Below are 19,087 nucleotides of genomic sequence, written 5' to 3'. Positions count from 1 at the left end.
TCCTTCCTTCCTTCCTTCCTTCCTTCCTTCCTTCCTTCCTTCCTTCCTTCCTTCCTTCCTTCCATCCCTTTTTCATGGGTGTTCTCTTTGAGTAAACCAATTTAAAAAATCTTGCATAAATTAAGGGACACTTTTGTGCAATAAATTTCATGTCAAAGCCAACCATTTCTAATTTCTTGCCCTTTGGGCGGGCTGCCTCTTTCTTCTCTGCAGCAATACCTACAAGCCAGCTCTCTTGGATTTATTTTCCTTTCTGCTCCACATGGTTTGTCTATCAGATTATTCTGAGCACCAGCTTGCCTGGTCCTGAACTGTGTCCTTCAGAGCTGTCAGGATAACAAAACCTGCCAGGGAAGCTCTCCCAGCCCAGGTGGGGGTTTACCTGCTAATGGCCAAAGCTAATGAGGTCACAGCCTGCTGCTCTCTGGCACAGGGAGATGAGTACTTTTTTTGGAGATACCTCTAGCCTAGGTGTAGTGTAGATGCCAAACGAGAGCTGTTTTGTCCCCCCTAAGCACACAGCCTGTGTATTTCAGAGCAATTGCAAGTCTGGAAGTACCTACTTGGCTGTGAGGGGTGGTAGTTTGAGATAAAGCGTTCAGTTCAAGAGCCTTTAAGTAGAGTAGTCAAGCACCTTTCAATGAAAATTAGGATATTCCATGCCACAGATGATATCTAGACCCATCCTCTTGTCCTGAATTCAAAGGCATGGTCAGATGTGTGTATATTATGAACTCTCAAACCTCGTAAGTCATGCCAGTGACTGTTCTGGGAAAGGAGCTGAGGTACCATGTCCCTTCTTCCACTGAGTGTCTTGTCTTTTTTCACCCATCCTTTTCACTCTATCCCTCTTAAATCTGACCCTGACTAAAGTTCAACAACTAAAATGAACGCCCAAATGTTGGGGCCCTCCCCCTGCCATGTGTTCCTGGGAGAGGGGCCCTGAGGGCACAGACACGGGGTTTCCCTGCCCCTGCTCAGCCTCGTTCCCATTGGTTGGTTTGTGTTCCCTGCGCGGGCAGAAGGACCCTTGGTCCCGTGACTGGAACAGTTCCTGGGCAGAGCTCCGGCCATGCGGCTGGAGAAATAAACATCTCTGAAACATCTAGCAAGAATTGGTCCATATATATTTATTTTCCATGGGCCTCGTTTTTTGATACATCATGTTGCAGTATCCACACTGTAATAAATGGTGCAGGAATGCTGGCAAGACACCGATCCCTAAGGACAGAAAATTCGTGAGTAAAAACCACTCTAGATCTCTCTCTCTTCTCGCCTTGGTTTGGATATTCCCTCTGGACTATCGAAGAATCGTGGGAAATGTGGCTCTCTGAACCACAGAAGAAAATGTATCTAGAAGTTAAAAGAATCTTTGAACAACAAAACAGGAAAGTATTTGTTCCTGGAGATCTAGAACATTTTTTTAACTGGCTTTTCAAAAATTTCTTTTCTATTTCTCAAGACTTACTTTTTGATATTAATCCTCCTGGAATTACTGGAATTAATCACGGGTGTTTTTGGCACGAGATCTGGGATGAGATAAGAGATCAAACAAAACATGCACTGGTGATAGAAGCTCTCCATGCATCCCTTGTAATCAGCGAAGCTCTTGAGGAGCATTTGTATAGTCCCATTACCCCTAAAGCAGAGGATGGCCATAATCCCATGGCCGAGACCGTGCGGCAGCCATCCCAGGAGTGTGTGACTGCAGCCGTGCCAGCAGAGGTGCCTGTGCTGGAAGTGGCCGTCCCCCTCGGGAGCGCGCGCCTTATCGCGGACCCCATCCCTGTCTTGGGGTCCCCGGCCACTCGACCGCGAGTGAGGGAGCGATGCTGCAGGTGCCACGGGTGTCGTGAGCCACGTGCAGCAGAGAGGCGGCCCCCACGAGCAGCCAGGAACCGAGGGCCAGCGTGGAAACCCACTCTGAGCACACAGCTCGGAGAGTCCTGTAGAGCGAGAAGCAGCGATTTCCACAGCGACACGAGAAGCCGCGCAGCGCAGCACCGAGCCGTAATGGAGCCTCTCTCAAAGCAGTGTGGAGCTGGCGGAGCAGAACCGCTCGCAGGGCGCGGGGCCTGCGGCGATGGCAACGCGGGGCCGCGCAGAGCCCAGACACGCACCGGAGCAGCGCCGGTCGGAGGGCGCGGAGCAGCCGCAACGTGGGGGCCCAGCTCAGACATTGGAGTCGGCGAGGCAGCGGCCACACGGGACCAGCAGCCACTACGAACATGCAAGCACGTGATAGGAGAAGTTGTAGCCACGAAAGTTACAGGAACTGTGAAATGATACAATGTCAAAAACAACTATGCATTTATAACACGAGATGATACAGGGGAAGATTTATTCATCCGTAGAACTGCCATTAAAAGGAATAACTCTAAAAATTACCTGCAAAGTGTAGGAGATGGGGAAGTTGTACAATTTGATATGGTGCAAGGAAGGAAGGGTTTACAAGCAGCAAATGTTACTGGGCCTGGAGGTATTCCAGTCAAAGGCAGCCGTTATGCACAAAATTATAAACAAGATCCATCCCAGCAACTTCCCTACCCACAGCCTACTTTCCCCTTTTACCCTATACCCAATATGAACCCTTTCCTAAGTTTACCCCATCCCCAGTTTATTCCTAATCCGTTTTTCACCCCATGGCTTCCCTATACAATTCCCTTTCCCTACAATTCCTCTCCGATGCCGAGGGGGGGGATGAAAAGGGGGAGGGAAGAAATTAAACCCTCTCCTGCCTCAGTTTCCCCACAAAGCAAGCTCAGAGAGTTCTGTCTCCCTTCTGTCAGCCTTAAGATGTTCCAGAGAATCTGTTTGGACATTTACAGACTCAGGAGGGTAGCTTGTTTTGTCTTGAAACTGTTCTTGTTATGTTTATCCAGTTGTTTTCAATGTTAAGTTTTAAATCTCTTTTTGTTAAAAATAAACGGGTGAAATGTTGGGGTCCCTCCCCTGCCGTGTAGCCCTGGGAGAGGGGCCCTGAGGGCACAGACACGGGGCTTCCCTGCCCCTGCTCAGCCTTGTTCCCCCTTGGTTGTTTTGTGTTCCCCTGTGCGGGCAAGGACCCTCGGGTCCCGGGATTGCTGCAGCTCCTCAGCAGATCCCGGCCATGCAGCTGGAGAAATAAACATCTCTCTGAAACATCTAGCAAGAATCAGTCCATATATATTTCTTTTCCATGGGCCTCGTTGTCTGATACATCGTTTTGCAGTATCCGCACTGTAACACCCAAATGACTTTATACAATTTGTCTAACATACGTCACCATAGTCAAAGCTCTTTTCACAAAAAGAAAATCAAAGGTGAGCCCAAGTTCTGTAAGGGTCTAGTTCATGTCGCATTGAAGTCCCTTGGTATTTGTGCAGGTCCTGGTTCAGGGGTCAGGCTGGTATTTTTCCATCAGTTTTTTGGAAAAACTCACAAACACTCTTTTGGGAAGTTTTGAGCAGATCTGAAAGCAACATGGAATATATGTGCTCTAATATAGCTACAGTATTTTAATTGCAGGCATCTGCCACCCAGCTAATGCAGATATTCGTGGAAATGTTTACTTCATTACTGCCTCACAAGATCTTAATTAAGCTGACTGGAGACTTGAACAAAGGAGGATGAAAAGGCATCAATTATGTGTGTTAGCACATTGAGTACGGCTCTGAAAGTCAGACCCGAACTTCCATCAAAAGGGGCTGTTCAGGAACGGCTTCTCCCAGGCTGGTGATTGCAACCCCTTCATTTTGCACGCCCCAGGGCAGGGCTGCATTCTTGTGGAGGCAAAGACAGCCTTTCACTTCGGTAATTGTGGGCTGCTTATGCAGCGGGAATGTCAGCGGGGGATGGGGCACAAGCTGACAGCATTGAACCACCGGGAGTGACAGCAGGGATGTCACATCCAGCAATCAAAGCCTGCCAAGCACCAAACCCGGAGTCGGGTGTAGTGCATAGATATAGACTTTCCATCAAAACCCTCTATGAGTTTCAATTATGACACAGAACTATTTCTTAATCCAAATATGCAGCAGCACTGTGAAGAAAAATAAAATACTTCTGAAAGGAATTTGGGTATGTGTGAGATATAACACTTCCATGCAGCTTTATTCCTCCCAAATCCCAATGAAAACTACAGTTACCTCCTGGTAAATGTATTTGGAAGAAGAAGTATTTGAACAATAGCCCAGATAAACCAGTATTATATATTTTGGATCGGAAGAAATTAATTTATATTGAAGAGAAAGTATTAACATCACTGGTTTTTTTCAACATTCCTTCAAAAGTTTCAAGATTTGTATTATTTTACCAAATTTGGGTTCAAAATAATTTGGAAAGCAAGCAGTGTTCTTTTTCTTTCATGGCAACAACTAGGTGATTTAAATATATTTTTAATATTAATGGGATCTTAGGTCTCATTGTGTTATATCACAGTAAAATGACAGGCAATTATTCATAAATAACATTCTGAAGGTGAAATAATGTAAAAGTAAATCAAATGTTTTAATTACTACATATGCACCAGTAATGAATAGCATTAATAGCAAGTTGAACTGGTTTTTGGTACAAAAAAAATCCTGGAAGGGCTACTGAAAGCTTTCAGAATTTTTTTTTTTTTTTTTTAATTTTGGTAAAAGGAATTGTCAACTGATTCAGATAAAGCTGCAAAATTATATTTGTAAAGGATGCTATTAAATGCATTACTTTATATTTTTGGTGACAATGTACAGTGAAAAAAACACTGTCAAAAAAAGGGTAAAAGTGTGTGTTTCCCAATGGCATAACCCCACATCCAGTTCAACCTGCTACTCTGAAAGTCACACAGTACATAGAGCTACATGAGGTTCAACTAGCAGAAACCATCTGAATACATAACATTATTACTTGTGTGGCTGTCTGTATTAATTGTGACGTTATTTCTGTTCAAGCATTTTTCAGCTGGGTACTTGAACTGCAACCCAGTTTAACTGATTATATTTGCAGTATTTTTCTGATTCTTTCCTGTGTAACATAGTATTAATTCTGGCTATGGTTAGTAGCACCAACCAATTTGAGACTTACACCGTGCCATGTGATGTATGACAATATTTTCTCTTTCTGTTGTGCTTTGCAATGATCTTTGCCATTAACACTGATAAGGACAAAAAGAAACCCACAGAGACGGCTGCAGCAGCAGAGGCCAATAAAGATAAAGCTCTTGTGTGTGCTGGGATTTCTGCTGGAGCACACAGCACTGTAAACAGCATTCCTCTTCCATAAAGAGGAAAACAAACAAGCTGGCGTCGCTTTGAGGATTGCAGCCCCATTGTTATACGCGTGTGTATCTTTCTTAGCTGATTTTACTGAAGAATGGGGATTTTTTTTCCGCTTTATTCTGCAGCGGTTGTATTAGATGGACCTCTTAGACAGAATTCAGATAAGCCATAAGCTAATGATCCTGCTCCAATGCTGTAGTTTTGACTCAGTCCATTGCTCTCTTGAATAAAATCATTCTGTGCACATTGACAGTGATGTGGGTCAGTTGATAAAATCTCTTTCCAGAAGATCTTCAATCCAGAATTTCTTCTACTTTGAACAGAGTCTGCAGTACAGAAGAACTTACAGAAACCTCAGGGGAACTAAATGGCATTAAGAAAATAAAAGTCATTAAACAAATCTGCTTTCTATTGGATTTCACTTAGTAAAATAGGCATGGCAACATCAAACCATCCTGCCCTAGGCTGGCAGTTTTAGAGTGAAAAAATGTTTATTGCTTCATTTCAAAATGACTAATTCAGATTTTTTATTTGCATTATAGGAAAGTCAAACTCAAACCAAATCTTTTGAATATGTTGTAAGGTTGCTTTTATTTCTTTTCACTGATTGTTTCAGTAGTTACCCATCCTTTGCAGTGGTTTGAAATAATTTTCAGTCTTGAAATCTGGAATGGATCTGCTGTTTTCTGTGGATGGACAGAATTGTCTTACAGCATGGAATTAACTATTTTTTTGCTTGTTTGTCTGTCTTTAATTTCTTATGGACTGAGGCTACCTCAGGCTGAAGACCACGACAATCAACATAAAGCTGGATTTTCTGCTCTAGATATCTGGCAATGAAGAAGTCAGATTAATTAAGATCCCTGGATTTAATCACTCCTGAGGCCTCTTCTGGACATCTACACTTGAATACTTGGCCTGCAGTGAAAACGCTGTTTTTATATCCTAATTCAAAAAATTATCAGAATACTTCAGAGGTGCAGAATGATTTTTGAATTACCATTGTGTATCACTTTCAGGGGTCCGGTGGACAACCCGGTGTGTTGCGACCTTCCTAGAAAAAGCATCCTGCCTGGGAACGGTTTTTCCAGGGGCTTTAGCAACTTCCCTGGGAGACAGGTGATTTCAGCAAGTGTAGCAACTTCTCTGCTACAAGTGATATCAGCTCTTGTGATCCAGCTCTTTGTGAAACCACCCGGGCAGAACCTGGGGACAGAGAGACAAGAGCCTTGTATGGCAGTTCCACAGAGGTCCTTCATGGTCCAGTAGCCCCTGTGAAGGAAAGGCAGGGACAAGAACACCCTGCTGTCATCAGGGGTTGGGACAGAGGTTATATGGGGAAGGCAGGGGTGGGGTAGAAACCAATTAGCCAACGGGGTACAGGCCATTACCATGAAGAAGCAAGGCGTGTTGGGAGTGGCTCTTTTTGTCACCATGACCCAGAGGAGGGTTGCTTATCTCCAGCGCGAGTGTTTTGGGGCTCAGGGTTCTCTCCTCCAAGGGAGTGCCGAGGGCTCACAGCCCTCACAGTTGTGAATTAAGTTCTCAAGTGACAGTCAGTTGTTAAAGTTAGGAGGACTGGAACTTAGTTCACACATATTGGTGAGAATTCAGGGTATTTGCTTTAATTTTGATATAAAATTTAAGATTTAAAAAAACCCCAGCACCCCATGAACCTCTTTGTAAAGCTGCTGGTTGTACAAAACATTTACTTATGAGGTGCAGCATTTCCTTTATCTCCAACACTCATGCTTTGATTGAATTTTAGAAATCAGAGTATTGGCATCCTAATTTAAAAACACCGCACAGATATTCCCTTTCTGTTCCCATGCTGTTCGTTTCTGCTCACAAATGGTATTCTGACATTTCTAATATATACTGCATTTGTATGATAGTTTCCCAGAATATTTTGATAAGGAACTCCAAAACCCATTTACTCAGAGAGCAAATCTGATGTCAGACTGAAAAAGATTTGCCTTCTTTTTTTTTTTTTTTTTTTTTTTTTTCCTAAAAGGAAAGATGGAAACAAGCAAACTCCTTTCAGGAGATGAAAAGATAGATTTATCTTTCTCTTGTAACAACTGAAATCTCTGAGATATGTCAGAGTTTTATCCTGACATGTTTCTTTCCTCCTTACAATAAAATATGAGAATCCTTTTGATGCCTGATACTACTTTCCTCACCTGCAACCTCTTTGTTTCTGACCTCACCTTCCAAATCACTTAGGCATTTTTAATCTAGTTTTGATGGGGAAAACATAGCATGGATTTAATACTGCAGCTCTTTGTCTAAGTTAAGTTAATACTTCTAATACATAAAAGTATTCCAATTCCTTTGGTTTCCCTGAGTGACATCCATCACTCTGAGTTTTGGATGTCCAAAAATTAGCTGTGCACTCCAAGGTGGCATCTTAGTTCCCTCTGCAGGCAGTGCGAGAGGATTATTCACTCTCCCTGACTGAGATATTTCTGGGGAGGAGTCAAATGGTGTTTGCACCTACCAGTCTTTCAGTACTAGCTGTGCTGGAAAACCAGCATGGCCTGCCAGCTGGAAAAGGAAAGAAAAAACTCCCACTTCTCAAATGCAGGAAGTTGCCGCATAAGAATTTGCAAAATTGGCCTTTTTCATAAAGGTTGCCAGAAACAAAACCAAAACCAATAAAAATTAAAAAAAAAAAAAAATCAGAAATGTCATTGTGGATCCCATATGCTTGTTTTTCAAAGTAATTTTTTAAGAGAAATTTCCTAATATTTTGAGCAAGATCAAAAATTCTGAAATGTCAAAGTGCTTATCTAATGAAAACTAATCTTTCAGTACTTAGAATCACGGAATCATTAAGGTTGAAAAAGACCTCTAAGCCTATTGAGCCCAACCTTTAGCCCAGCACTGCCAAACTCACCAGTAAACCACATCTCTAATAATATTTCACGATCATCTGAGGGAGTGATTTCAGCCTCAATGAAGCACAAATATGTACTCCTTTTGCAACCAGGGCAGCTGTTAGCACCACATATATTTTTAGCTGGAATTTCAGCACAGAACAGGTCTCTTTCCTTTAGTTGGAGTAGCAGTTTCCAGTAACACTGGGTGCCCTTCCATATGGGAATATGAGATTTCAGCTGACTGATGTGATGACCTTTTAACACTGAGTAGAAACTCAGCATGTAGGCTACACACAGACAACCTTCACAGCCCCAACCAGGCTTTAAGAGCAAGACCTTTACTGATCTTGTCATGGAAACAATGTCAAAATTATTCTAATGATTTCAAAACCCAGAGATGAAAAACTCAAGAGCAAGACTTGTGAGAAATCAATTCAGTGGAGAGAGAGTGGGGATAAGGTTCAACTTCCAGATTTTCTGGCAGCACCAAGTGACATTCATGTGAGCCATGGCATACCTCCAAATGACAGAACAATTTCATTCCTTCTACTTTACTCCTTATCCTAAGAGATGTTATTCAATCCTTAGGAGTGATGACAAAGCACAGAGAGTGCACATGAATAGTAATTAGACACAAGCGTGATCATTATAGGCAAATTTAGTGCTAAGTAAAGAGCTGTGCAGCACAGAACAGAGGAACTGAAAACTGCAGGAACCTTTGCAATCTGCAAAGCTACTTGCCAGATCTTAACAGCAGGCAGCAACAGATTTGGGGTTTGTTTTTTTTAGGAATGCTGCACACAAATTTCTATAGTCAGTTGCTCCTTCCAAGATACTGAGTGTGATTGTACTTGCTCACTGATATTTTCCAGGAACTTTAGTCAATACTTTCAATATTGTCCACCAAGCCCCATTGATTTTGATGAAATTTTGTTTCAAAAATCAAGAGAAAAAACTTCAAGACATCAAAAATTATTTTAGAGGCTTTGGAAATGCAATGTTTTGGTGTTTGTTTACAAAAACCCTTTTAATTACAAGCTGACTGCTATTTTTAAAATAAATAAATGTAAAGGATGAAACTTTTTAAACAAAATGATCAGAAAAAGTGTTTCTGTAAATATGGAAATCTGGCTGTTGGGTTTTTTTGGCAAATAGAACTTGTGTTCCAGCGTTCAGCAGTGTTCCACTGACATTGCAATTCTCTGATAAGCAGACAAAGAAACAGACACACAGACATTGTCACCTTCACAAAGAAATCAGTTCCAAGTAAAATATTAATTAATATGGCAGTTGTTGCAGGGAGGGGAGTAGATGCATTTGATAAAGAGAAGCATAGGAGAGGGAAGTGTCAGGATTCCATGTGCTGTGAACTTACAAAGCTTTGCTGGACTTGACTGCTCTATACAGAATTGCACTGCTGCGATGTGACTAATTAACTTGTAGGCTACATGATTCTTTACCAGCTGAGAGGTCATCTAAAGATAAAAATGCCCCCTGAAATTCCTGGATGTTAGGAAAGTAAACTGGCTATGGATACAATTGAAGGGACATTGGGATCCCATGACTGTAAAGAAAATGCATCAGTCTAGCAACTGGCTTTCTCTCCTCTCCCTCCACAGACCTGCCAAGCTTGTGCTGAGCTTAAGATTGAGGTTTTGGCCCTCACTTCAAGCTCTCCCCATTGTTTTGCACCTACCCCTGACTGTACTTGTGCCTCTCAAACCTAAAGAAGAGAGTGGTTGTTTCACTCCCTGTTCGATGCCTGTGGTCATCCCATCCAAAGAAGAGCAACAAAGTTGGTGAGGGCTCTGGAGCACAAGTCTGATGAGGAGCAGCTAAAGGTAGCTGGGGGTGTTTAGGCTGGAGAAAAGGAGGCTCATTCTCTACTGAAAGGAGGATGTAACGAGTTGGGGGTCAGTCTCTTCTCAAAAAAGAAGTAATTGGATAAGAGGAAATGGTTTCCCATTGTGCCAGAGGAAGTTTAGGTTGGATATTAGGAAAAATGTCTTCGCCAAAGGGGTTTTCAAGCATTGGAAGAGGTTGTGAAGGGAAGTGGTTAAGTCACCATCCCTAGAGATATTTAAAAGATGTGCAGATGTGGCATTAAGGTGTTACTGAAACTGGCAGAATAAACCCCTCAACACCAATGTTGCATTAAGGAGCAGGAATTCTATATTACAGCCTGGGGATATCTCCACCTATTGTACATGCCAACTACAGAAAAAGCTCCTGTTGCAACACTGTATTTTACTTGCATATTCATAAGTTTTCCCAGAAGAAACATGCATACAATAATCATTTCCCAAAAGTCATGAACGTATTTTCCCTTCCCTTGGCCTGTGCGTTCTTTTATACTGGGGTCCCTCCCATGGTCCTTGGTGGTCATCAACCCCAAAGTTCTCCATGAACTTGGTGTCACTTCCTAAATATTGGGCTGTGTTGGCATAACTAGTCTGGTTCATTGTTTTGTGAGACACTTGGTTAACCAAGTGCAGTTTCTTGTTCCTTCTTCTGTTTAATGTTTAACATGATCCTACAGAATAAGCATTGTATTTTCCACCAGGTGGGCAAATAGTTCTTCCTCTGGCAACGTTTCCCCCCTTTGAGGTTTTTGTCTCAAGCCTTCATAAGCCTCACTTTGCTTCTTTACAGACATCACATTTGTTCCTTGTGTTGCATTTACAGTCACAGTTTTTACACAACTTAAAGCAAGTATCATAATCCCAATTATCACTACAATCACAATTATACTTTGCAAGAGGGAGGCCAACCAACCAGAGAAAATCCAAGTCCTTTCAGTATTTTATTCATCCAACCATTTTCTAATCCTGCCCTTAATTTTCCGCTAGATGATGCAACTGATTTTATCCTCTCCATCTGATCATCCAACTTGGCAGTCACATTTGGAATGTGTATATGACAGTTATTGTTGTTTAAATGTAAGTAAATATCCCACCACCAGTTTTACCTGGCAGCCAGGAGACTGCCACGGCAGAGCACTGATTGTAGAAAGTTATAAAGAACATTCATCACATGCTGTAAGATGCCTGGTAAGGCACTCATGGTGTTCTGTTGCATACAAGAGTTCACTTCCATGACTTAGTCACCTGTTACTACATGGTCCAGGGCATGAGTCCTCTATCATGGGATTCCTGTGGCTTGAGAGACATCATTTGGCCTGGTGTAGCTGGGGGCCAATGGTACTGTCATGCAAAGAAAGACTGAGGGATGGAAAGACCATAAAATAGAGTGAAAACAATCAGCTTCCCCACTGAACAAATAATTCACATTTATTTGTATTAAGGATGCCCATATTGTCATAGCCCATATGGAACAGAGGTGCTGCTGGAGAGCCCTTGCAGTGGCTGGCAGACCACGAGGGAAAAATATAATTTACTTAGCTTTTTGTTATACTCTCACACAGTATGTATTTGCTTGCAGTTGCTGTTGGTGACAGCATGCTTCTAAAAATGGACATTCACCGTTGCTTGGAATAGGCATTTTTATGCTCATATGTGGTTACTTAGGAAATTTATACAGCAAGATCACCTATCCATGAGTTTGTGAAGACTTACTGGAGCCCCCTTCATCTTCAATGTTTCAAATCCATCTCTGAGATGGTTGCTTCGACGTATGATATGGTGCAATTTCAAATCCTTCCAAGGAAAAAGCTATTAAGGAAATCTGTCTAGTGAACAAGTTGCTTGGAAATAAATTTTGACTGCTTTTCAACTGTTCTCAGCCTTTAGAGTCCAAAATGCATAGGAAACAACAGAAGTGTATTTACGATCACAGATTATACAATTAATAGCTGATGACTTTCAGGGAATAGCAGTGTGCTTAGTTTACAAAGATAAATATTTATAATGGAAACATTTAATGACTTAAGCACCTTATTTAACTGCCCTTCCCTTCCATTGCCTGTTCTAAACATTGTGCAGAATTCTACTGGCACTAATTTCTGAAGTAAAACATTTATATCAGTGTTGTGTAATATGCTGGCTAGGTAGCTCCAGCAGATGTAACCCCCCCACACTGGTTAATAGGAAAATGTCATTCCCTGGTGTGGTGGCAAAGAAAGAAGTGGGCAAACTCATTTGTTTGCAGTGCAGGCTGTGAAAAGTGGGCACAATATTTACTGTCCCCATAGGGGTGGGTGAACTCCAAACTTATCAACTACAGACAGATTAATCCTTCAAAGATGGACATGGTCTTTCTGAAATTCACTTGCAGGTGATGACAGACTCTTCAGTGTTTGATTCCTGAGACTGGTATACCTGAAAGAGTCTTTATTTCCACACGGGGGCAAGCATATGCTTTTATTATCTTCAGTCAAATTCAGCAATTAAGGATATACAGAAAGTAGCCTTTACAGGTACACAGTTTAAAGGAGATAGACTGCAGTCTAATGCTGTCTTGATACTCTTCCAGCCTCCCACATGGAATTTCCCTCTGCAATTTTTCTCCTTCTTCTGGTACTAGCACTCCTCTAGTGTGTCTAAGCAACAGGGTTGCCTTGTACATAATGCTGAGTTATCATCTTATTTCAATTCACAAATGTTTTCCCATGGTGGACCCCAAAGCTTTCCATAACATCATGGAATTTCCAATAACTTGAATTAAAGTTAACCAAGAAAGACTAATCCTAAAAACAATCAAGCCATCAAGTGTGTTTGTGTTAAAAAACCCCACTGAAATCAGAAAGAATTGGTTACTTCTGGCTCACTAGGTCAGGCCTAAGATGTGGTGGGTTTCTAACACTGCTGTGTTCAGGCAGCATTTTCACTCCTGTGTTTCAGAAATATATGTTTGTCTGTTTGTGTGTGCATACAACATGTAGGCATAGATTTTAAATGTCAACCTGTGTGAAGAGAGCCAGTCTGAGAGACTGAGAGGAAGACAGCAACCTTTAGAGGTCTGTTGTCGTCATTTTCCAGCAAGTACATTCATTATAAAGCCAAAATAAAATGAAAGAGGGTTATTACGTATGGGAATGGATTTAAGGTCAGTCTTTGATGCAAAGGAAAATAGACATTTAGGCTAAACCATTCAAGGGAGGAATTGTGTAAGCATTAAAGATGAATTAAAATTAATAGTGGAGGGAACAGTGACTACATTTCTCCACCTGAGGAGCAAGTGCTTCTAAAAGAAATCTAATAAATGTGGCATGAAACAGAAGTGAGAGAGCACTGGAGAAGGAGAAGAGAGGAAAAATGGTAAGAGGCAAGACAGGCAGGAAAGTGCCCTTTGGGATCTGCAATGGAGTTCACTTAAAAGGAGCTCACACACGCAGCAGGTGCTACGTGGCTGATACTGCTCCATTCTTGCCTTGCAAATTCCTGTTATCAGATGTTCCATTCCAAAAGACATCCTCTAATGTCTTAACTCAGAGGCAGCAAATAGCAAAAAGTAGGGAAAGATGTCATGGGACAATGCACAGTTTGATAAAATGAATTTTGGCTCATGTTAGTGACATATTTGGTTGTTGCTGCAGGTTTCTGGTGCTGGCCCAGAGAAGTGATAGGAGTCAGATATAACTGGAATGACATCAAGCATGATCAGGGGATGGTGTCTTAACAAGAGACCTGCTACCAGCAGCACCACTGCTACTGCTCCTGGCTGCTTTCAGCTGCTCTGCTGGAGAAAAACAGACATGTTTGCACCAGAGCTTTATACTGTGTTTATAATTAGGTCATAATTTGTACCACAAACAGAGCTTTTAAGGTGGTAGAGGGAATGCACACCCACCCCTTAGAGCCTAGGAACTATAAATGATTTATGGATGTAGTTAACTTTATGGATGGCAAATGTTCACCCTTATGATATATTTAGGAATGTGCCTGAATATTTCCCAGGAAGGGCTTTTGTTATCAGCCCTCTTCTGTCCAGGCAAGGACAGATCATTTTCTTAAGGTTATGCAATAACTCAGCAGGGTGCCTTTCTCTTGTGGTCTCCCCATACCATTCAAATAGGGATAATAATGGGAAATGAAAAAAAAAAAGTCAAAAAAATCCAACAATGTTCTGGCTCAGCATAAGCAAATTTAAAGTTGAAGAACATTGCTGCTCATTGTATTTACAGAACTGCTCTGAAATCCTGATGCTGAATTCACATACACTGAAACTCTTTTCTAACTGAAATCAAACTCCAGAGGAATTCACAGACAGAAATGGACCATCCTAGTAGATTATTTGGCTTACTTCACTAACTCAGTTTAGTCTGAGGCGACTGAATTTATAGAAATAGTTAAAGACTAGTTGTACACTAGTAATAGGTATGACAATAGCTCTAATATACTGCTATTGTCAATAATATTAGTTAATTGGTTTATTCAAAACATTTTATCATTATAAGTGAAAAAATACCCAATGTGTAATAAATCCAAGGCTTTTTTAGCAGCAGAGGCACTGGAAACAGAACCCAACATAAACCTTATTAATATCAATTTTCTTCTACAGTCCAGAGCTGGCCACTAATTGCTATGGACATATTTTTGATTATTTTATTCATATATGTTACGTTACTATCACAAAATGAATTCTTCCTTTTTACTTTTTCCTTATTCAGAATAGATTTGACATAACTAGAGAAGGAAAAATGTTAAACAACAAGTGATTGGAAGTGCTAAGTCCAGCTGGTGGCTGGTTCCTGGTGACATCCCCTAGGGATCCATACTGGGGTCAGTAGCTAACTGCTTAACAACTTTATTAATGAATTGGATGATGTGCCAGAGCTCTCTCTCAGCATGTTTGCAGAAGATGTTTGCTATTCAAGCAGACCTTGCCAGGCTGGAGATATGGCTGATAGGAGCTTCATGAAGTTCAGCAAAGGCAAAAGCAAAGTCCTTACCCTGAGACAAAGTAACCCCAGCACCAGATGGGGGCTGGGACTTCTGAGAAGCAGCTTTGGAGAAGAGCAACTGAGGGTCCTGCTGGACCACAGGCTCACCAGACACCAGCAATGTGTCCTTGTAATAAAGAAGGCAGCACCCTCCTGGGCTGCATTAGCCAGAATTCAGCCATCATGCCTCATTATATTGATCCTTCTCTTCTGGTCAGCCTTTGTTACACCCAGCTGGTGAACCCTGTCCTGAGCTCTCCAGTGAACGACAGACGTGGTCTGAGTCCAGTGGACGGGGACTCACTGGATGCAGTCAGTGTAGATGAGCCCTCAACCTGGATGGGGAGCAGCAGTACCAGTTGTAAAAGAAGAAAGAGAAGAAACTGAGTTTGTGTGAAGAAAAGAGAGATTCTGGGGGGATTTTTTGCTGTCTGATTCTCTCTGGCTGGAGGATACAGAGAAGACCAAGAGACTTTTCAGAGAAGTGTGCAGTGACAACAGGAGAAGCTGTGGATCCAATCTGCAACATGCAGAATTCAACCCCAATATAAGGAAATTATTTTTTACTGTGAGAGTGGTCAGAACTTTATCACAGGTACCTGCAGAGAATCTGGAGTCTCCATCCTTGGAGATGTTCTCTCCATTACTAATCCAAGTTCCAAGAAAAGCCAAAAGATTGTCTTTTTGTCAAAACACTAAAAATTACTTCTTAAAACATTTTGGATGCAGCTGTTGCAGAAAGGAGGTCAGATAATTGGTCCAGTTGCAGTGTCTAAATAGAAGCCATTTATTTTCCCAAATGTATCTTTTAAAAAATATTTCTTTAATGAAGTTTGCATGCCCAACTTGCCTTCCCAAATTTATATCTGGGATCATCTCATTTTCCTCAGAAGCACACAAAATACTGGTTTCAGTGCTGTTGCTAACTCTAAACAGAAGGTGAAGTTCTGGTTTCATTAGTCCTTCTGCCAAAGCAGGAAAGATCTAACTTAAACCCCTTAGATGGTGGGATAAGGATTGTCACGGTATTTCCACTAGACTAAGAACATGTAAGTGGACAATTACATTGCAGGTGTTAATGTTGTGTCAATTTGATCTTGTGTTAAAATGGTACTACGGCTCCATGCACAAATCAGATAACACAGGGGCACTACAATTCTGACTTCTCTATTTTAAATTATTAAACTAGTTGTTGAAACTGGTTTTTTACAGAGCCAGCTAAGGTTCTCTCAGACAATTTTTGGGCACAATCTGAAAGTCAGCTTGAGCCAGACACTTTAATTCAGACATCGTTTTTGGAGTTTAAGAGTGTTTAAGAGTTGGCACATGTGGGGAAATAATGGAAGATGAGTGAGAAAGATTGCAAACATACTCAAGAGACTTTCAGTCGAGGGGTCAAAACCCACACATATTATACTAATTGTTGTTTGGCCTTGTCTGTTGGACAAATAGAACATCTGTGTTTAAATAACACAGGCTTCTGACAGGCTTAGAGGCACCCTATGTTGTGATTCCTGCCCTGCTGTGGAAAAAACAAAGCCCAGTGATAAATTACACCTGTGTGGATGCCTGAAACACAGGTGAAAACAGCAGGTTTGTTGGTCTTCCAGCATGGATCAAAATCCATGGTGCCTGCATCCTTGCTTGTGTGCCTCTGCCCAGGTACTGCTTTAGGGGTCCCCTGTTTGACAAGGTAATGAAAATAAATTTATTCTTTGCATTTATCCATGGTTTGTGGTTGTTCCTGCACCTTACCCATGCCAGCTCACACAGGACACGAAAAAGCACATTTATCTCAGATTTAGGAGAAAATCTCTGGTGATGTTTAGTTTGCTAGCAGAAATGTAGCCAAGGTCTTCCCATGTTTATTCTTCAGCATCTTATCTGTACAATAGTAGAAAATAAATATTTTCTCTCCTTCTTACCTATCAAGTTGCTTTTCCTTGTCCAGGAATCATCTCTTTCATTGGGAAGAAAATGCACCTCACAGAGCAATCTTCTCATCTCTTTGGAGTTCTAGACAAAAGAGAAATATAAATAAATAACAGAAATAGTAATTACAAGAGGCCATCTGTCCTTTTGCAACTGTTTTACATTCTACAGAATGTTAGTACCAAAATACATTCATCAACGTTAATAGACATCTGGAGCATAATCAACCAGCAACCACTTGTATAGAAGTTACTGCATGAAATAATTATCAGTGAAATATGGTAAATAAAAAAAAAAAGTCTTTGAAAGCATTGAAACAGAAACCAGATTTTTCAAGCTCAGAGAATTAACATGAAGAGAAGTACAGCTACTGCCAGATTTTGCTGCCATATAGTCTTTGGTGTCTCTTTTTCAGACAACTTAATTAGTCTCTGTATAAAACCCACTGGCATGAGAAAAACTTCAGATGTTGGGGAATTTGATCTTGATCTGTCTGGTCTAGTTTCTTCCTGCTTTCTCCCCCTTCTTTTTTTTTTATGCAGTTTGCAAATTTAAGAACATGGCTTACATTCAAAATGTCTCCTGGCTCGTTACTAGGCAGACCCAACAATGCTGATTCCATTCTTTCCTCTCATTACTGCTTATCATTGTGGGGTTTGCAAATAGCTCATGGGACACAGTAATATCCAAGAGAACAAAGACTGTGTCAGAAGGATGAAGAGCACCTGAATTGCAATGAGATAGCAGACCCACTTTTAGATCAACGGTGGTGTTAACTATTGAGCAAAATCTGCTTTCCTTCTGTCTGGACGCAGAAAACACAGCAGTGCTGAGATTTTATTTCTACATAAGGGTATTGCCAGGAATGTTGATCTAGGATTGGTCATTCTGTGATGTATTTAGGCATTGGCACAGGGCAGATCAGAAGCTGATGAAGCCAATATCTTATGTCCTTATGTATTTCAGAGTTCTGTCTCAGGTTCCTAGAACCTTGGAAAGCAAATAAGGTAATTTCCATCCCTTTAGCAAGCAGAAGTTTTGGTGATAATTTCTCTGGCCTCCAGGCACTGAGCAATTTGCACATACAGTACAGTCCCATTTAGAGGAAGTACAAAATACCATGTTATAAATAGGATATTCATGACAGTCCCTTCTCAGGTATTAGATGTTCTTCTGGAGACCTGATTTGATCACCCCAGTGCCTGGGTCTTGCTAAAATGTTTTGGAGTAAAGCAGAGACCTCTCAGTCTTCCCATAAATTATTCCATAGGGAAACTGCTTCATCACTTTGAGTCCCAAACTCTCTCTTCCCAGAGCACCAAAAGACAGTAGGTTGGTTAAATATGACAGAACAACACACAAATAATGTGTTCATTGTCATCCTAAAATACTCCAAATCCTGGACTAATTGCCAGTCCTGTGTCCCCATGCCCTTTTTTTTTTTCCTTTTTAATCGAACTTTGAATCAACATAGTCACTGAATGGCAGCAGTGCAGACTTTGTGATTGATTCCCGGTTTTACTTCTTTTCTAGATACAGTTGCACACATTTACAGTTGCAAGTTACTTCAGTATTTTCCCCCAAATAATTAACCCCCCAATTATTTCAGAAAATCTCTACTGAGCTGCACACTCATCAGAGACTGAGAATAGGCTGTTGTAGGGGATAAAAGGAGCAGGAGAACAGCAAACCAAAACAGGTTCTCCTGCTAACATAACAAAGATCACCTCCTTCAGGAATTGTCTGGCTAGTAGATGTCAATTGCTGGCCACGTTAGGAAATTTGTTTTCAATTATCAAGCACCAAATGATGCAGCATCTCTTATCAATATGAAAATTCTCAAAATAATTCACATTTAGCATGGACAAAGCACTCAGACTTTGAAAGGGAAACTGGGAGCAGATGTATGAAGTTCTCAGATATTTGTTTTGTGCTGATATGTGAGTAAATAACAGATGTTTTTGAAGTTTCTCCTCATTACTAAGTGATGAAACAGGGAGAGGACACTCTAGATTATCTATTCACTTCCTAATTTTAAATGCCAATCAATAAATCCATTTAGGTACCAATTAATTAAACCCACTAAAACACCTCTGTAGTTCATTAAAAGTTGTTTAATTGCAGAATTTCTGCCTTTTCATGTTTTTCTGAGAGCTGCTGGTTACTTTGAAAACCTTCAGCAGGTTTGTGTC

At 41.2% G+C, this 19,087-nt stretch overlaps 1 long non-coding RNA gene across 2 annotated transcripts in view; it reads right to left on the bottom strand.

Moving 5' to 3' along the window:
- Positions 1–4,360: 4,360 nt before the first annotated feature.
- The window catches only part of LOC121666926, a 51,031-nt gene continuing 36,304 nt past the window's right edge, over positions 4,361–19,087 (bottom strand). The window contains exons 5-7 of one of the 2 annotated variants that reach the window (XR_006016844.1): positions 16,889–16,979; positions 6,241–6,446; positions 4,361–5,603 (exon numbers count right to left, since the gene is read on the bottom strand). This is a non-coding gene — a long non-coding RNA (uncharacterized LOC121666926). Of the gene's footprint in view, positions 6,447–16,888; positions 16,980–19,087 lie in introns of both variants that reach the window. The other variant, XR_006016843.1, reaches the window with a different exon arrangement.

This window comes from Corvus kubaryi, unplaced genomic scaffold (genome assembly GCF_017639235.1).
Source record: "Corvus kubaryi isolate FWS band 111438036 unplaced genomic scaffold, C.kubaryi_AGA036_p1.0 37354, whole genome shotgun sequence".
NCBI classification, from domain to species: Eukaryota; Metazoa; Chordata; class Aves; order Passeriformes; family Corvidae; genus Corvus; species Corvus kubaryi.
Note: the sequence above shows the minus strand (reverse complement) of the source record. Positions and strands in the feature narration are given on the sequence as shown.